Here is an 18267-nt window from a genome sequence, read left to right on the forward strand (position 1 = left end):
TAAATTAAGATTTTGTGTATTTTAATTTTTCATTTCTTCTTGTCTTTTTCTGTTTGTTTATATGTGTCAATGAATTCCAAGCGTTATTAACGCTTTAAATATTACAATATCATTTCCATATAAGCGTGAAATGTATCAATAAGGTCTTTAGCACGTTATTTAAAAATTTGTTAAAACTGAAAATGTTCTTGGTTTGAAGCTATTTTCTGTATAAATTGTGACCCTTCATGTACATTTTGTTAACAGGTTAACCTTTTTAAGTGCAGTTTTAAAATCAGATTACATCCTTTCATCATTTTTCTTGGAAAGAGGGGTGGGGTTTTGATCTAACGAAGGTTCTTTAATAGGGCATGGTACACTAATTGAATAAATTAAGCTATCACATGGCCGGTTAGCTTACGTGACAAATAGGATAAAAATAAGTAATCGCCTCCCCGACGGGGAATTGAACCCCGGTCTCCCGCGTGACAGGCGGGGATACTCACCACTATACTATCGAGGATTGACGTGATGAAACTTTCCTACAAAACTAGTGATATAACGAGTATTGTAATAGACAAGTTAATTTTTTAGCTCCTTTGATTTTTGTTGTATTTTCTCTTTTGCTGACAAAAGACAAAATGCTGACTTTCAGTTTAAATTGTGACCCTTCATGTACATTTTGTTAACAGGTTAACCTTTTTAAGTGCAGTTTTAAAATATGATTACATCCTTTCATCATTTTTCTTGGGAAAAGGGGGGGGTTTTGATCTAACGAAGGTTGTTTTATAGGGCATGGTACACTAATTGCATAAATTAAGCTATCACATGGCCGGTTAGCTCAGTTGGTTAGAGCGTCGTGCTAATAACGCGAATGTCGTGGGTTCGAGCCCCATACTGGCCAGATGGTAAATTAAGATTTTGTGTTTTTTATTTTTCTTTTTTTCTTGTCTTTTTCTGTTTGTTTATGTCAATGAATTCCAAGCGTTATTAACGCTTTAAATATTACCACATCATTTCCATATAACACCCATTAGCGTGAAATGTATCAATAAGGTCTTTAGCACGTCATTTAAAAATTTGTTAAAACTGAAAATGCACAAATGTTTGAAGAAAAAAGACAGTGTGTGTTTAATATTATGCACAAAGGGGTTATTATTATGTAATTGTTCTTACGTGACAAATAGGATAAAAATAAGTAATAACCTCCCCGACGGGGAATTGAACCCCGGTCTTGCGCGTGACAGGCGGGGATACTCACCACTATACTATCGAGGATTGACGTGATTAACCTTTTCTACAAAACTAGTGATATAACTAGTATTGTAATAGACAAGTTAATCTTTTTAGCTCCTTTGATTTTTGTTATATTTTCTCTTTTGCTGACAAAAGACAAAATGCTGACTTTCTGTTTAAATTGTGACCCTTCATGTACATTTTGTTAACAGGTTAACCTTTTTAAGTGCAGTTTTAAAATCTGATTACATCCTTTCATCATTTTTCTTGGGAAAAGGGGGGTGATCTAACGAAGGTTCTTTTATAGGGCATGGTACACTAATTGAATAAATTAAGCTATCACATGGCCGGTTAGCTCAGTTGGTTAGAGCGTCGTGCTAATAACGCGAATGTCGTGGGTTCGAGCCCCATACTGGCCAGATGGTAAATTAAGATTTTTTGTATTTTTATTTTTCATTTCTTCTTGTCTTCTTCTGTTTGTTTATGTCAATGAATTCCAAGCGTTATTAACGCTTTAAATATTACCACATCATTTCCATATAACACCCATTAGCGTGAAATGTATCAATAAGGTCTTTAGCACGTCATTTAAAAAAATTTTAAAACTGAAAATGTTCTTGGTTTGAAGCTATTTTAAAACATAAAATTATAAATGCACAAATGTTTGAAGAAAAAAGACAGTGTGTGTTTAATATTATGCACAAAGGGGTTATTATTATGTAATTGTTCTTACGTGACAAATAGGATAAAAATAAGTAATAACCTCCCCGACGGGGAATTGAACCCCGGTCTCCCGCGTGACAGGCGGGGATACTCACCACTATACTATCGAGGATTGACGTGATTAACCTTTTCTACAAAACTAGTGATATAACTAGTATTGTAATAGACAAGTTAATCTTTTTAGCTCCTTTGATTTTTGTTATATTTTCTCTTTTGCTGACAAAAGACAAAATGCTGACTTTCAGTTTAAATTGTGACCCTTCATGTACATTTTGTTAACAGGTTAACCTTTTTAATTGCAGTTTTAAAATATGATTACATCCTTTCATCATTTTTCTTGGGAAAAGGGGGGGAGTTTTGATCTAACGAAGGTTGTTTTATAGGGCATGGTACACTAATTGCATAAATTAAGCTATCACATGGCCGGTTAGCTCAGTTGGTTAGAGCGTCGTGCTAATAACGCGAATGTCGTGGGTTCGATCTCCATACTGGCCAGATGGTAAATTATGATTTTGTGTATTTTTATTTTTCATTTCTTCTTGTCTTTTTCTGTTTGTTTATGTCAATGAATTCCAAGCGTTATTAACGCTTTAAATATTACCACATCATTTCCATATAACACCCATTAGCGTGAAATGTATCAATAAGGTCTTTAGCACGTCATTTAAAAATTTGTTAAAACTGAAAATGCACAAATGTTTGAAGAAAAAAGACAGTGTGTGTTTAATATTATGCACAAAGGGGTTATTATTATGTAATTGTTCTTACGTGACAAATAGGATAAAAATAAGTAATAACCTCCCCGACGGGGAATTGAACCCCGGTCTCCCGCGTGACAGGCGGGGACACTCACCACTATACTATCGAGGATTGACGTGATTAACCTTTTCTACAAAACTAGTGATATAACTAGTATTGTAATAGGCAAGTTAATCTTTTTAGCTCCTTTGATTTTTGTTATATTTTCTCTTTTGCTGACAAAAGACAAAATGCTGACTTTCTGTTTAAATTGTGACCCTTCATGTACATTTTGTTAACAGGTTAACCTTTTTAAGTGCAGTTTTAAAATATGATTACATCCTTTCATCATTTTTCTTGGGAAAAGGGGGGAGTTTTGATCTAACGAAGGTTGTTTTATAGGGCATGGTACACTAATTGCATAAAATAAGCTATCACATGGCCGGTTAGCTCAGTTGGTTAGAGCGTCGTGCTAATAACGCGAATGTCGTGGGTTCGAGCCCCATACTGGCCAGATGGTAAATTAAGATTTTGTGTATTTTTATTTTTCATTTCTTCTTGTCTTTTTAAATTTGTTTATGTCAATGAATTCCAAGCGTTATTAACGCTTTAAATATTACCATATCATTTCCATATAACACCCATTAGCGTGAAATGTATCAATAAGGTCTTTAGCACGTCATTTAAGAATTTGTTAAAACTGAAAATGTTCTTGGTTTGAAGCTATTTTCTGTATAAATTGTGACCCTTCATGTACATTTTGTTAACAGGTTAACCTTTTAAGTGCAGTTTTAAAATCAGATTACATCCTTTCATCATTTTTCTTGGAAAAAGGGTGGGGTTTTGATCTAACGAAGGTTCTTTAATAGGGCATGGTACACTAATTGAATAAATTAAGCTATCACATGGCCGGTTAGCTTACGTGACAAATAGGATAAAAATAAGTAATAACCTCCCCGACGGGGAATTGAACACCGGTCTCCCGCGTGACAGGCGGGGATACTCACCACTATACTATCGAGGATTGACGTGATGAAACTTTCCTACAAAACTAGTGATATAACAAGTATTGTAATAGACAAGTTAATCTTTTTAGCTCCTTTGATTTTTGTTGTATTTTCTCTTTTGCTGACAAAAGACAAAATGCTGACTTTCAGTTTAAATTGTGACCCTTCATGTACATTTTGTTAACAGGTTAACCTTTTTAAGTGCAGTTTTAAAATATGATTACATCCTTTCATCATTTTTCTTGGGAAAAGGGGAGTTTTGATCTAACGAAGGTTGTTTTATAGGGCATGGTACACTAATTGCATAAATTAAGCTATCACATGGCCGGTTAGCTCAGTTGGTTAGAGCGTCGTGCTAATAACGCGAATGTCGTGGGTTCGAGCCCCATACTGGCCAGATGGTAAATTAAGATTTTGTGTATTTTTATTTTTCATTTCTTCTTGTCTTTTTCTGTTTGTTTATATGTGTCAATGAATTCCAAGCGTTATTAATGCTTTAAATATTACCATATCATTTCCATATAACACCCATTAGCGTGAAATGTATCAATAAGGTCTTTAGCACGTCATTTAAAAATTTGTTAAAACTGAAAATGTTCTTGGTTTGAAGCTATTTTCTGTATAAATTGTGACCCTTCATGTACATTTTGTTAACAGGTTAACCTTTTTAAGTGCAGTTTTAAAATCTGATTACATCCTTTCATCATTTTTCTTGGGAAAAGGGGTGGGATTTTGATCTAACGAAGGTTCTTTAATAGGGCATGGTACACTAATTGAATAAATTAAGCTATCACATGGCCGGTTAGTTTACGTGACAAATAGGATAAAAATAAGTAATCGCCTCCCCGACGGGGAATTGAACCCCGGTCTCCCGCGTGACAGGCGGGGATACTCACCACTATACTATCGAGGATTGACGTGATGAAACTTTCCTACAAAACTAGTGATATAACTAGCATTGTAATAGACAAGTTAATCTTTTTAGCTCCTTTGATTTTTGTTGTATTTTCTCTTTTGCTGACAAAAGACAAAATGCTGACTTTCAGTTTAAATTGGGACCCTTCATGTACATTTTGTTAACAGGTTAACCTTTTTAAGTGCAGTTTTAAAATATGATTACATCCTTTCATCATTTTTCTTGGGAAAAGGGGGGAGTTTTGATCTAACGAAGGTTGTTTTATAGGGCATGGTACACTAATTGCATAAATTAAGCTATCACATGGCCGGTTAGCTCAGTTGGTTAGAGCGTCGTGCTAATAACGCGAATGTCGTGGGTTCGAGCCCCATACTGGCCAGATGGTAAATTAAGATTTTGTGTTTTTTATTTTCATTTCTTCTTGTCTTTTTCTGTTTGTTTATATGTGTCAATGAATTCCAAGCGTTATTAACGCTTTAAATATTACCATATCATTTCCATATAACACCCATTAGCGTGAAATGTATCAATAAGGTCTTTAGCACGTCATTTAAAAATTTGTTAAAACTGAAAATGTTCTTGGTTTGAAGCTATTTTCTGTATAAATTGTGACCCTTCATGTACATTTTGTTAACAGGTTAACCTTTTTAGGTGCAGTTTTCAAATCAGATTACATCCTTTCATCATTTTTCTTGGAAAAAGGGGTGGGGTTTTGATCTAACGAAGGTTCTTTAATAGGGCATGGTACACTAATTGAATAAATTAAGCTATCACATGGCCGGTTAGCTTACGTGACAAATAGGATAAAAATAAGTAATCGCCTCCCCGACGGGGAATTGAACCCCGGTCTCCCGCGTGACAGGCGGGGATACTCACCACTATACTATCGAGGATTGACGTGATGAAACTTTCCTACAAAACTAGTGATATAACGAGTATTGTAATAGACAAGTTAATTTTTTTAGCTCCTTTGATTTTTGTTGTATTTTCTCTTTTGCTGACAAAAGACAAAATGCTGACTTTCAGTTTAAATTGTAACCCTTCATGTACATTTTGTTAACAGGTTAACCTTTTTAAGTGCAGTTTTAAAATATGATTACATCCTTTCATCATTTTTCTTGGGAAAAGGGGGGAGTTTTGATCTAACGAAGGTTGTTTTATAGGGCATGGTACACTAATTGCATAAATTAAGCTATCACATGGCCGGTTAGCTCAGTTGGTTAGAGCGTCGTGCTAATAACGCGAATGTCGTGGGTTCGAGCCCCATACTGGCCAGATGGTAAATTAACATTTTGTGTTTTTTATTTTTCATTTCTTCTTGTCTTTTTCTGTTTGTTTATATGTGTCAATGAATTCCAAGCGTTATTAACGCTTTAAATATTACCATATCATTTCCATATAACACCCATTAGCGTGAAATGTATCAATAAGGTCTTTAGCACGTCATTTAAAAATTTGTTAAAACTGAAAATGTTCTTGGTTGGAAGCTATTTTCTGTATAAATTGTGACCCTTCATGTACATTTTGTTAACAGGTTAACCTTTTTAAGTGCAGTTTTAAAATCAGATTACATCCTTTCATCATTTTTCTTGGAAAAAGGGGTGGGTTTTGATCTAACGAAGGTTCTTTAATAGGGCATGGTACACTAATTGAATAAATTAAGCTATCACATGGCCGGTTAGCTTACGTGACAAATAGGATAAAAATAAGTAATCGCCTCCCCGACGGGGAATTGAACCCCGGTCTCCCGCGTGACAGGCGGGGATACTCACCACTACTATCGAGGATTGACGTGATGAAACTTTCCTACAAAACTAGTGATATAACGAGTATTGTAATAGACAAGTTAATTTTTTAGCTCCTTTGATTTTTGTTGTATTTTCTCTTTTGCTGACAAAAGACAAAATGCTGACTTTCAGTTTAAATTGTAACCCTTCATGTACATTTTGTTAACAGGTTAACCTTTTTAAGTGCAGTTTTAAAATATGATTACATCCTTTCATCATTTTTCTTGGGAAAAGGGGGGAGTTTTGATCTAACGAAGGTTGTTTTATAGGGCATGGTACACTAATTGCATAAATTAAGCTATCACATGGCCGGTTAGCTCAGTTGGTTAGAGCGTCGTGCTAATAAATCGAATGTCGTGGGTTCGAGCCCCATACTGGCCAGATGGTAAATTAAGATTTTGTGTATTTTTATTTTTCATTTCTTCTTGTCTTTTTCTGTTTGTTTATGTCAATGAATTCCAAGCGTTATTAACGCTTTAAATATTACCACATCATTTCCATATAACACCCATTAGCGTGAAATGTATCAATAAGGTCTTTAGCACGTCATTTAAAAATTTGTTAAAACTGAAAATGCACAAATGTTTGAAGAAAAAAAAGACAGTGTGTGTTTAATATTATGCACAAAGGGGTTATTATTATGTAATTGTTCTTACGTGACAAATATGATAAAAATAAGTAATAACCTCCCCGACGGGGAATTGAACCCCGGTCTGCCGCGTGACAGGCGGGGATACTCACCACTATACTATCGAGGATTGACGTGATGAACCTTTTCTACAAAACTAGTGATATAACTAGTATTGTATAGACAAGTTAATCTTTTTAGCTCCTTTGATTTTTGTTGTGTTTTCTCTTTTGCTGACAAAAGACAAAATGCTGACTTTCTGTTTAAATTGTGACCCTTCATGTACATTTTGTTAACAGGTTAACCTTTTTAAGTGCAGTTTTAAATAAAATCTGATTACATCCTTTCAAAAAAAAATTTAAAATATGATTACATCCTTTCATCATTTTTCTCGGGAAAAGGGGGGAGTTTTGATCTAACGAAGGTTGTTTTATAGGGCATGGTACACTAATTGCATAAATTAACGCGGCTGTGTACTCAAGACGTTGTTTCTTTCGCAAAATTGAGCTTTTTTGATATTTGTTACTTTGTTATGTTTTTTATAAATACAAGAAAAGAAAATCCAGATTTATAAACTCCAACTGCGCTATTTTATGGATTTTATTTCACTATTTCATTCGTGTTTGCAATTTTTAAAAGAGAGAAAATCTTTGTTGTATCAGCGGTGTGACACGCGCGCAACAACACATCGCGCTGCGTATCGCGCAATTTGTTAACGCACAGATACGCTACGCATACGCGACGCTTATCTGCATGCGTGGCGCATCCTTTGGAAACACTAATTTCAAGTGGTCAAATGGCTCCGTTTTAGCTGATAAAATGTGGGTTTTTTCAAGTTCTTTTCCTCGATTTGAATATCAAGTTATGAATGGATTTCGCTCAAACTTCTCAACGGGCTGTGGATTTACCCGATGTTCACATAATATAAGGTAGAAAAACGAAAACTGCCGCATTCTCCTGTGAGATTCGATGAAAGGGCAAAATGTGACCACTTTAAACTTTAACGGCCATTATTTCAATGTTCATTTTCTCGGTAAAATGACGATTTAGGTACACGATAACTCAATAAATACAGCATCTATAGGTAAGCAAATATGATCATCGTAAAAAGCATGATCGACTCAAGAAACGATTTTGGTCTATTTCCGATTTTAGGCATCATTTTGTGCAAATAGACCTTTGTGAATTTTAAAAAGTTCAATTTGATGCCTTATATGGTCAATATCTCAAAAACTAAGGCCAATATCAAAAAAATAAAAAAACGTTTTTGGAATGGAGCCTCAAGATTGAGCTAAATACAAAATAAAATATTTTGGAAAGAGTGTTTTTTTGTTATGATGTACCTAACAAATATTGCCAAAAACTCACTTTTTTGTGATTTTCTTCATAATTGTTGTTTTTACCCCAAAACTGTATTTATATTAAGATTTATTGATGTCTTGCCTTTATAAAAATGTATACTTTTATATGTCTTGCGCGAATAATTACAAAGTTGTTGCACTTTTACTACATGCATGTCTGAGAGTACACAGCCACCTTAAGCTATCACATGGCCGGTTAGCTCAGTTGGTTAGAGCGTCGTGCTAATAACGCGAATGTCGTGGGTTCGAGCCCCATACTGGCCAGATGGTAAATTAAGATTTTGTGTATTTTTATTTTTCATTTCTTCTTGTCTTTTTCTGTTTGTTTATATGTGTCAATGAATTCCAAGCGTTATTAACGCTTTAACGCTTTAAATATTACCACATCATTTCCATATAACACCCATTAGCGTGAAATGTATCAATAAGGTCTTTAGCACGTCATTTAAAAATTTGTTAAAACTGAAAATGTTCTTGGTTTGAAGCTATTTTCTGTATAAATTGTGACCCTTCATGTACATTTTGTTAACAGGTTAACCTTTTTAAGTGCAGTTTTAAAATCTGATTACATCCTTTCATCATTTTTCTTGGGAAAAGGGGTGGGGTTTTGATCTAACGAAGGTTCTTTAATAGGGCATGGTACACTAATTGAATAAATTAAGATATCACATGGCCGGTTAGCTTACGTGACAAATAGGATAAAAATAAGTAATCGCCTCCCCGACGGGGAATTGAACCCCGGTCTCCCGCGTGACAGGCGGGGATACTCACCACTATACTATCGAGGATTGACGTGATGAAACTTTCCTACAAAACTAGTGATATAACGAGTATTGTAATAGACAAGTTAATCTTTTTAGCTCCTTTGATTTTTGTTGTATTTTCTCTTTTGCTCACAAAAGACAAAATGCTGACTTTCAGTTTAAATTGTGACCCTTCATGTACATTTTGTTAACAGGTTAACCTTTTTAAGTGCAGTTTTAAAATATGATTACATCCTTTCATCGCTAATAGCGCTAATAGCACTCATTAGCGCGAGGTGCGCTTTTAGCGCTAATAGCGTAAGGTATGCTAATAGCGCTATTAGCACTAATAGCGTAAGGTGTGCTAATAACGGTATTAGCGCTATTAACGTATCATTTGCAAAATTGTTTATTTTCTCAGGATGGTATGCGCTATTAGCGCTATTAGCGCTAATAGCGCTAATAGCACGCATTAGCGTGAGGTGCGCTATTAGCGCTAATAGCGTAAGGTATGCTAATAGCGCTATTAGCACTAATAGCGTAAGGTGTGCTAATAACGGTATTAGCGCTATTAACGTATCATTTGCAAAATTGTTTTTCTCAGGAGGGTAGGCGCTATTAGCGCTAATAGCGCTAATAGCACTCATTCGCGTGAGGTGCGCTATTAGCGCTAATAGCGTAAGGTATGCTAATAGCGCTATTAGCACTAATAGCGTAATGTTTGCTAATAACGGTATTAGCGCTATTAACATATCATTTGCAAAATCGCTTACTTTCTCAGGATGGTAGGCGCTATTAGCGCTATTAGCGCTTATAGCGTAAGGTATGCTAATAGCGCTATTAGCAATAGCGTAAGGTATGCCAGAGTCCGGAGAGGCCGGAGACTCGAATATGACAACTAAACACTCCAAGTTAGTTCCAATATAAATGGGCCCCGCAGGGCAAGAAAGTTAGTGTGACCGCTGTCCCGATCATCAACAAAAACATCAAGGACGCAGGGCCGGCAGGCCCGAGGCCGGAGACTCCCATACGACAACTAAACACTCCAAGTGAGTTCAAATATAAAAGGGCCCCGCAGGTCAAGAAAGCTAGTGTGACCTCTGTCCCCACCATCAACAAAAAACATCAAGGCCGGCGACTCCCATACGACAACTGAACACTCCAAGTGAGTTCCAAATATAAAAGTGCCCCGCAGGGCAAGAAAGCTAGTCTGACCGCTGTACCCACCATCAAGAATAAAGATCAATGCAGCAGGGCCGGCTGGCCTGAAGCCGGAGACTCCCATACGACAACTAAACACTCCAAGTGAGTTCCAATATAATAAGGGGCCCGCAGGGCAAGAAATTTAGTGTGACCGCTGTCCCCACCATCAACAAAAAACATCAAGGCCGCGGAAACGACAGGCCCGAGGCCGGAGACTCTAATATGACAACTAAACACTCCAAGTTAGTTCCAATATAAATGGGCCCCTGCAGGGCAAGAAACTTAGTGTGACCGCTGTCCCCATCATCAACAAAAAACATCAAGGCCGCAGGGCCGGCAGGCCTGAGGCCGGAGACTCCCATACGACAACTAAACACTCCAAGTGAGTTCCAATATAAAAGTGCCCCGCAGGGCAAGAAAGCTAGTGTAACCGCTGTCCCCACCATCAACAGCAAATATCAAGGCCGCAGGGCCGGCAGGCCTGAGGCCGGAGACTCTCATACGACAACTAAACACGCCAAGTGAGGTCCAAGATAAACGGGCCCAGCAGGGCAAGAGAGCTAGTGTAACCGCTGTCCCCACCATCAACAAAAAGATCAAGGCCGCAGGGCCGGCAGGCCCGAGGCCGGAGACTCCCATACGACAACTAAACACTCCAAGTGAGTTCCAATATAAAAGTGCCCCGCAGGGCAAGAAAGCTAGTGTAACCGCTGTCCCCACCATCAACAACAAACATCAAGGCCGCAGGGCCGGCAGGCCCGAGGCCGGAGACTCCCATACGACAACTAAACACTCCAAGTGAGTTCCAATATAAAAGTGCCCCGCAGGGCAAGAATGCTAGTGTGACCGCTGTCCCCACCATCAACAAAAAAGATCAAGGCCGCATGGCCGGCAGGCCTGAGGCCGGAGACTCCCATTCGACAACCAAACACTCCAAGTGAGTTCAAATATAATAAGGGGCCCGCAGGGCAAGAAATTTAGTGTGACCGCTGTCCCCACCATCAACAAAAAACATCAAGGCCGCGGAAACGACAGGCCCGAGGCCGGAGACTCTAATATGACAACTAAACACTCCAAGTTAGTTCCAATATAAATGGGCCCCGCAGGGCAAGAAACTTAGTGTGACCGCTGTCCCCATCATCAACAAAACATCAAGGCCGCAGGGCCGGCAGGCCTGAGGCCGGAGACTCCATACGACAACTAAACACTCCAAGTGAGTTCCAATATAAAAGTGCCCCGCAGGGCAAGAAAGCTAGTGTAACCGCTGTCCCCACCATCAACAAAAAAGATCAAGGCCGCAGGGCCGGCAGGCCTGAGGCCGGAGACTCCCATACGACAACTAAACACTCCAAGTGAGTTCCAATATAATAAGGCCCCCGCAGGGCAAGATATTTAGTGTGACCGCTGTCCCCACCATCAACAAAAAACATCAAGGCCGCGGAGACGACAGGCCCGAGGCCGGAGACTCTAATATGACAACTAAACACTCCAAGTTAGTTCCAATATAAATGGGCCCCCGCAGGGCAAGAAACTTAGTGTGACCGCTGTCCCCATCATCAACAAAAACATCAAGGCCGCAGGGCCGGCAGGCCTGAGGCCGGAGACTCCCATACGACAACTAAACACTCCAAGTGAGTTCCAATATAAAAGTGCCCCGCAGGGCAAGAAAGCTAGTGTAACCGCTGTCCCCACCATCAACAACAAACATCAATGCCGCAGGGCCGGCAGGCCCGAGACCGAAGACCCCCATGCCCGCCGCTCACACCGAAGTAGTTCCAATATAAAAGTGCCCCGCAGGGCAAGAAAGCTAGTTTGACCGCTGTCCCCACCATCAACAAAAACATCAAGGCCGCAGGGCCGGCAGGCCTGAGGCCGGAGACTCCCATACGACAACTAAACACTCCAAGTGAGTTCCAATATAAAAGGGCCCCGCAGGGCAAGAAAGCTAGTGTGACCGCTGTCCCCACCATCAACAAAAAACATCAAGGCCGCAGGGCCGGCAGGCCTGAGGCCGGAGACTCCCATACGACAACCAAACACTCCAAGTGAGTTCCAATATAAAAGGGCGCTGCAGGGCAAGAAAGCTGGTGTGCCCGTTGTCCCCGCTATTAAGAACAAAGATCAAGGCAGGAGACTCCCATACGACAAAACACTCCAAGTGAAAACTAGTGTGACCGCTGTCCCCAACATCAACAAAAACATTAAGGAGCTTTCCCTACCGTTAGAATATTTTCAAATTATTAGCGCTAATAGCACGGTTTCCCTAGACTTTAGCACAATTGCATATGACGTACTATTTCTCGCTATAAGCGCTATTATCGCTTTCCCTAGACCTAGAATAGCTTCAAATTTATCACAATTGCATATAACGTGCTATTACTCGCTATTAGCGCTAATGGTGCTATTAGCGCTAATAGCGCGCTTTCCCTAGACTTAGAATCTTTTTAAATTTAGCAAAATTGCATATGACGTGCTATTACTCGCTATTAGCGCGCTTTCCCTAGAGTTAGAATAGTTTCACATTTAGCACAATTGCATATTACGTGCTATTAATCGCTATTAGCGCTAATAGCGCTATTAGCGCTAATAGCACACTTTCCCTGGACTTGGAATCTTTTTAAATTTAGCACAATTGCATATGACGTGCTATTTCTTGCTATTAGCGCTATTATTAGCGCTAATAGCGCGCTTTCCCTAGAGTTAGAATACTTTCAAATTTAGCAAAATTGCATATGATGTGCTATTACTCGCTATTAGCGCTATTAGCGCTAATAGCGCGCTTTCCCTAGACTTAGAATCTTTTTAAATTTAGCACAATTGCATATGACGTGCTATTACTCGCTATTAGCGCTAATTAGCGCTAATAGCACGCTTTTCCTAGACTTAGAATCTTTTAAATTTAGCACAATTGCATATGACGTGCTATTTCTTGCTATTAGCGCTAATAGCGCTATTATCGCTAATAGCGCGCTTTCCTTAGACTTGGAATATTTTCACATTTAGCACAATTGCATATGACGTGCTATTACTCGCTATTAGCGCTAATAGCGCTATTAGCGCTAATAGCACGCTTTTCCTAGACTTAGAATCTTTTTAAATTTAGCACAATTGCATATGACGTGCTATTTCTTGCTATTAGCGCTAATAGCGCTATTATCGCTAATAGCGCGCTTTCCTTAGACTTGGAATATTTTCACATTTAGCACTATTGCATATGACGTGCTATTACTCGCTATTACTCGCTATTAGCGCTAATAGCACGCTTTTCCTAGAGTTAGAATATTTTCAAATTTAGCAAAATTGCATATGATGTGCTATTACTCGCTATTAGCGCTATTAGCGCTAATAGCGCGCTTTCCCTAGACTTAGAATCTTTTTTAATTTAGCAAAATTGCATATGACGTGCTATTTCTTGCTATTAGCGCTAATAGCGCGCTTTCCTTAGACTTAGAATATTTTCACATTTAGCACAATTGCATATGACGTGCTATTACTCGCTATTAGCGCTAATAGCGCTATTAGCGCTAATAGCACGCTTTCCCTAGACTTAGAATCTTTTTAAATTTAGCACAATTGCATATGACGTGCTATTACTTGCTATTAGCGCTAATAGCGCGCTTTCCCTAGAGTTAGAATATTTTCACATTTAGCACAATTGCATATGATGTGCTATTACTCGCTATTAGCGCTAATAGCGCTAATAGCACGCTTTTCCTAGAGTTAGAATATTTTTTTAATTTAGCACAATTGCATATGACGTGCTATTACTTGCTATTAGCGCTAATAGCGCTATTAGCGCTAATAGCACGCTTTTCCTAGAGTTAGAATATTTTTTAAATTTAGCACAATTGCATATGACGTGCTATTACTTGCTATTAGCGCTAATAGCGCTATTAGCGCTAATAGCGCGCTTTCCCTAGAGCTAGAGTTAGAATATTTTCACATTTAGCACAATTGCATATGACGTGCTATTAATCGCTATTAGCGCTAATAGCGCTATTAGCGCTAATAGCACGCTTTTCCTAGAGTTAGAATATTTTCAAATTTAGCACAATTGCATATGATGTGCTATTACTCGCTATTAGCGGTAATAGCGCTATTAGTGCTAATAGCGCGCTTTCCCTAGACTTAGAATCTTTTTAATTGAGCACAATTGCATATGATGTGCTATTACTCGCTACTAGCGCTAATAGCGCTATTAGCGCTAATAGCGCTATTAGCGCTAATAGCGCGCTTTCCTTAGACTTAGAATATTTTCACATTTAGCACAATTGCATATGACGTGCTATTACTCGCTATTACTCGCTATTAGCGCTAATAGCACGCTTTTCCTAGAGTTAGAATATTTTCAAATTTAGCAAAATTGCATATGATGTGCTATTACTCGCTATTAGCGCTATTAGCGCTAATAGCGCGCTTTCCCTAGAATTAGAATCTTTTAAATTTAGCACCATTGCATATGACGTGCTATTTCTTGCTATTAGCGCTAATAGCGCGCTTTCCTTAGACTTAGAATATTTTCACATTTAGCACAATTGCATATGACGTGCTATTACTCGCTATTAGCGCTAATAGCGCTATTAGCGCTAATAGCACGCTTTCCCTAGACTTAGAATCTTTTTAAATTTAGCACAATTGCATATGACGTGCTATTACTTGCTATTAGCGCTAATTAGCACAATTGCATATGATGTGCTATTACTCGCTATTAGCGCTAATAGCGCTAATAGCACGCTTTTCCTAGAGTTAGAATATTTTTTTAATTTAGCACAATTGCATATGACGTGCTATTACTTGCTATTAGCGCTAATAGCGCTATTAGCGCTAATAGCACGCTTTTCCTAGAGTTAGAATATTTTTAAATTTAGCACAATTGCATATGACGTGCTATTACTTGCTATTAGCGCTAATAGCGCTATTAGCGCTAATAGCGCGCTTTCCCTAGAGCTAGAGTTAGAATATTTTCACATTTAGCACAATTGCATATGACGTGCTATTAATCGCTATTAGCGCTAATAGCGCTATTAGCGCTAATAGCACGCTTTTCCTAGAGTTAGAATATTTTCAAATTTAGCACAATTGCATATGATGTGCTATTACTCGCTATTAGCGCTAATAGCGCTATTAGTGCTAATAGCGCGCTTTCCCTAGACTTAGAATCTTTTTTAATTGAGCACAATTGCATATGATGTGCTATTACTCGCTACTAGCGCTAATAGCGCTATTAGCGCTAATAGCGCTATTAGCGCTAATAGCGCGCTTTCCTTAGACTTAGAATATTTTCACATTTAGCACAATTGCATATGACGTGCTATTACTCACTATTAGCGCTAATAGCGCTATTAGCGCTAATAGCACGCTTTTCCTAGAGTTAAAATATTTTCAAATTTAGCAAAATTGCATATGATGTGCTATTACTCGCTATTAGCGCTAATAGCGCTATTAGCGCTAATAGCACACTTTCCCTAGACTTAGAATCTTTTTTAAATTTAGCAAAATTGCATATGATGTGCTATTACTTGCTATTAGCGCTAATAGCGCGCTTTCCCTAGACTTAGAATCTTTTCAAATTTATCACAATTGCATATGACGTTTTAGCGCTAATAGCACGCTTTTCCTAGAGTTAGAATATTTTCAAATTTAGCACAATTGCATATGACGCTAATAATACGCTATTAGTCCTAATTTTTGAGTGGCTCTTAGCAGAATTAACACTTTTTTTGGATAGCGTTGCTAATAGCGCTATTTCTCATAGACTCTATACACTAATTTTGTGCTAATAGCAGTTTTAGCAAAATAGCGCTAATTCTGCTAAGAGCCAATCCCGCTCCTTCCTCAAATATTACCACATCATTTCCATATAACACCCATTAGCGTGAAATGTATCAATAAGGTCTTTAGCACGTCATTTAAAAATTTGTTAAAACTGAAAATGTTCTTGGTTTGAAGCTATTTTCTGTATAAATTGTGACCCTTCATGTACATTTTGTTAACAGGTTAACCTTTTTAAGTGCAGTTTTAAAATCTGATTACATCCTTTCATCATTTTTCTTGGGAAAAGGGGTGGGATTTTGATCTAACGAAGGTTCTTTAATAGGGCATGGTACACTAATTGAATAAATTAAGCTATCACATGGCCGGTTAGCTTACATGACAAATAGGATAAAAATAAGTAATCGCCTCCCCGACGGGGAATTGAACCCCGGTCTCCCGCGTGACAGGCGGGGATACTCACCACTATACTATCGAGGATTGACGTGATGAAACTTTCCTACAAAACTAGTGATATAACAAGTATTGTAATAGACAAGTTAATCTTTTTAGCTCCTTTGATTTTTGTTGTATTTTCTCTTTTGCTGACAAAAGACAAAATGCTGACTTTCAGTTTAAATTGTAACCCTTCATGTACATTTTGTTAACAGGTTAACCTTTTTAAGTGCAGTTTTAAAATATGATTACATCCTTTCATCATTTTTCTTGGGAAAAGGGGGGAGTTTTGATCTAACGAAGGTTGTTTTATAGGGCATGGTACACTAATTGCATAAATTAAACTATCACATGGCCGGTTAGCTCAGTTGGTTAGAGCGTCGTGCTAATAACGCGAATGTCGTGGGTTCGAGCCCCATACTGGCCAGATGGTAAATTAAGATTTTGTGTATTTTATTTTTCATTTCTTCTTGTCTTTTTCTGTTTGTTTATATGTGTCCATGAATTCCAAGCGTTATTAACGCTTTAAATATTACAATATCATTTCCATATAACACCCATTAGCGTGAAATGTATCAATAAGGTCTTTAGCACGTCATTTAAAAATTTGTTAAAACTAAAATGTTCTTGGTTTGAAGCTATTTTCTGTATAAATTGTGACCCTTCATGTACATTTTGTTAACAGGTTAACCTTTTAAGTGCAGTTTTAAAATCAGATTACATCCTTTCATCATTTTTCTTGGAAAAAGGGGTGGGGTTTTGATCTAACGAAGGTTCTTTAATAGGGCATGGTACACTAATTGAATAAATTAAGCTATCACATGGCCGGTTAGCTTACATGACAAATAGGATAAAAATAAGTAATCGCCTCCCCGACGGGGAATTGAACCCCGGTCTCCCGCGTGACAGGCGGGGATACTCACCACTATACTATCGAGGATTGACGTGATGAAACTTTCCTACAAAACTAGTGATATAACAAGTATTGTAATAGACAAGTTAATCTTTTTAGCTCCTTTGATTTTTGTTGTATTTTCTCTTTTGCTGACAAAAGACAAAATGCTGACTTTCAGTTTAAATTGTAACCCTTCATGTACATTTTGTTAACAGGTTAACCTTTTTAAGTGCAGTTTTAAAATATGATTACATCCTTTCATCATTTTTCTTGGGAAAAGGGGGGAGTTTTGATCTAACGAAGGTTGTTTTATAGGGCATGGTACACTAATTGCATAAATTAAACTATCACATGGCCGGTTAGCTCAGTTGGTTAGAGCGTCGTGCTAATAACGCGAATGTCGTGGGTTCGAGCCCCATACTGGCCAGATGGTAAATTAAGATTTTGTGTATTTTATTTTTCATTTCTTCTTGTCTTTTTCTGTTTGTTTATATGTGTCCATGAATTCCAAGCGTTATTAACGCTTTAAATATTACAATATCATTTCCATATAACACCCATTAGCGTGAAATGTATCAATAAGGTCTTTAGCACGTCATTTAAAAATTTGTTAAAACTAAAATGTTCTTGGTTTGAAGCTATTTTCTGTATAAATTGTGACCCTTCATGTACATTTTGTTAACAGGTTAACCTTTTTAAGTGCAGTTTTAAAATCAGATTACATCCTTTCATCATTTTTCTTGGAAAAGGGGTGGGGTTTTGATCTAACGAAGGTTCTTTAATAGGGCATGGTACACTAATTGAATAAATTAAGCTATCACATGGCCGGTTAGCTTACATGACA

The 18267-nt window shown here is 37.8% G+C and overlaps 21 non-coding genes across 21 annotated transcripts; 11 read left to right on the forward strand and 10 right to left on the reverse strand.

Annotated features, from left to right (window-relative positions):
- Nucleotides 1–430: 430 nt before the first annotated feature.
- Trnad-guc (transfer RNA aspartic acid (anticodon GUC)) lies at nucleotides 431–502 on the reverse strand. The gene has a single exon. It is a non-coding gene; the product is annotated as a tRNA-Asp (tRNA).
- A 307-nt stretch (nucleotides 503–809) lies between these two features.
- Nucleotides 810–883, forward strand: Trnai-aau (transfer RNA isoleucine (anticodon AAU)). The gene has a single exon. It is a non-coding gene; the product is annotated as a tRNA-Ile (tRNA).
- A 677-nt stretch (nucleotides 884–1560) lies between these two features.
- On the forward strand, nucleotides 1561–1634 carry Trnai-aau (transfer RNA isoleucine (anticodon AAU)). Its single transcript has one exon. It is a non-coding gene; the product is annotated as a tRNA-Ile (tRNA).
- Nucleotides 1635–1978: 344 nt separating this feature from the next.
- Nucleotides 1979–2050, reverse strand: Trnad-guc (transfer RNA aspartic acid (anticodon GUC)). The gene has a single exon. It is a non-coding gene; the product is annotated as a tRNA-Asp (tRNA).
- Nucleotides 2051–2359: 309 nt separating this feature from the next.
- Trnai-aau (transfer RNA isoleucine (anticodon AAU)) lies at nucleotides 2360–2433 on the forward strand. Its single transcript has one exon. It is a non-coding gene; the product is annotated as a tRNA-Ile (tRNA).
- A 303-nt stretch (nucleotides 2434–2736) lies between these two features.
- Nucleotides 2737–2808, reverse strand: Trnad-guc (transfer RNA aspartic acid (anticodon GUC)). Its single transcript has one exon. It is a non-coding gene; the product is annotated as a tRNA-Asp (tRNA).
- Nucleotides 2809–3116: 308 nt separating this feature from the next.
- Trnai-aau (transfer RNA isoleucine (anticodon AAU)) lies at nucleotides 3117–3190 on the forward strand. Its single transcript has one exon. It is a non-coding gene; the product is annotated as a tRNA-Ile (tRNA).
- Nucleotides 3191–3628: 438 nt separating this feature from the next.
- Trnad-guc (transfer RNA aspartic acid (anticodon GUC)) lies at nucleotides 3629–3700 on the reverse strand. The gene has a single exon. It is a non-coding gene; the product is annotated as a tRNA-Asp (tRNA).
- A 306-nt stretch (nucleotides 3701–4006) lies between these two features.
- On the forward strand, nucleotides 4007–4080 carry Trnai-aau (transfer RNA isoleucine (anticodon AAU)). The gene has a single exon. It is a non-coding gene; the product is annotated as a tRNA-Ile (tRNA).
- A 444-nt stretch (nucleotides 4081–4524) lies between these two features.
- On the reverse strand, nucleotides 4525–4596 carry Trnad-guc (transfer RNA aspartic acid (anticodon GUC)). Its single transcript has one exon. It is a non-coding gene; the product is annotated as a tRNA-Asp (tRNA).
- Nucleotides 4597–4904: 308 nt separating this feature from the next.
- Trnai-aau (transfer RNA isoleucine (anticodon AAU)) lies at nucleotides 4905–4978 on the forward strand. Its single transcript has one exon. It is a non-coding gene; the product is annotated as a tRNA-Ile (tRNA).
- Nucleotides 4979–5420: 442 nt separating this feature from the next.
- On the reverse strand, nucleotides 5421–5492 carry Trnad-guc (transfer RNA aspartic acid (anticodon GUC)). The gene has a single exon. It is a non-coding gene; the product is annotated as a tRNA-Asp (tRNA).
- Nucleotides 5493–5800: 308 nt separating this feature from the next.
- On the forward strand, nucleotides 5801–5874 carry Trnai-aau (transfer RNA isoleucine (anticodon AAU)). Its single transcript has one exon. It is a non-coding gene; the product is annotated as a tRNA-Ile (tRNA).
- An 819-nt stretch (nucleotides 5875–6693) lies between these two features.
- On the forward strand, nucleotides 6694–6767 carry Trnai-aau (transfer RNA isoleucine (anticodon AAU)). The gene has a single exon. It is a non-coding gene; the product is annotated as a tRNA-Ile (tRNA).
- Nucleotides 6768–7072: 305 nt separating this feature from the next.
- Trnad-guc (transfer RNA aspartic acid (anticodon GUC)) lies at nucleotides 7073–7144 on the reverse strand. Its single transcript has one exon. It is a non-coding gene; the product is annotated as a tRNA-Asp (tRNA).
- Nucleotides 7145–8565: 1421 nt separating this feature from the next.
- Trnai-aau (transfer RNA isoleucine (anticodon AAU)) lies at nucleotides 8566–8639 on the forward strand. Its single transcript has one exon. It is a non-coding gene; the product is annotated as a tRNA-Ile (tRNA).
- A 452-nt stretch (nucleotides 8640–9091) lies between these two features.
- Trnad-guc (transfer RNA aspartic acid (anticodon GUC)) lies at nucleotides 9092–9163 on the reverse strand. The gene has a single exon. It is a non-coding gene; the product is annotated as a tRNA-Asp (tRNA).
- A 7338-nt stretch (nucleotides 9164–16501) lies between these two features.
- Nucleotides 16502–16573, reverse strand: Trnad-guc (transfer RNA aspartic acid (anticodon GUC)). The gene has a single exon. It is a non-coding gene; the product is annotated as a tRNA-Asp (tRNA).
- A 308-nt stretch (nucleotides 16574–16881) lies between these two features.
- On the forward strand, nucleotides 16882–16955 carry Trnai-aau (transfer RNA isoleucine (anticodon AAU)). The gene has a single exon. It is a non-coding gene; the product is annotated as a tRNA-Ile (tRNA).
- Nucleotides 16956–17396: 441 nt separating this feature from the next.
- Trnad-guc (transfer RNA aspartic acid (anticodon GUC)) lies at nucleotides 17397–17468 on the reverse strand. The gene has a single exon. It is a non-coding gene; the product is annotated as a tRNA-Asp (tRNA).
- Nucleotides 17469–17776: 308 nt separating this feature from the next.
- Nucleotides 17777–17850, forward strand: Trnai-aau (transfer RNA isoleucine (anticodon AAU)). Its single transcript has one exon. It is a non-coding gene; the product is annotated as a tRNA-Ile (tRNA).
- The last annotated feature ends 417 nt before the right edge of the window (nucleotides 17851–18267 follow it).

This window comes from Amphiura filiformis, chromosome 1, assembly GCF_039555335.1.
Source record: "Amphiura filiformis chromosome 1, Afil_fr2py, whole genome shotgun sequence".
Taxonomy (NCBI): Eukaryota; Metazoa; Echinodermata; class Ophiuroidea; order Amphilepidida; family Amphiuridae; genus Amphiura; species Amphiura filiformis.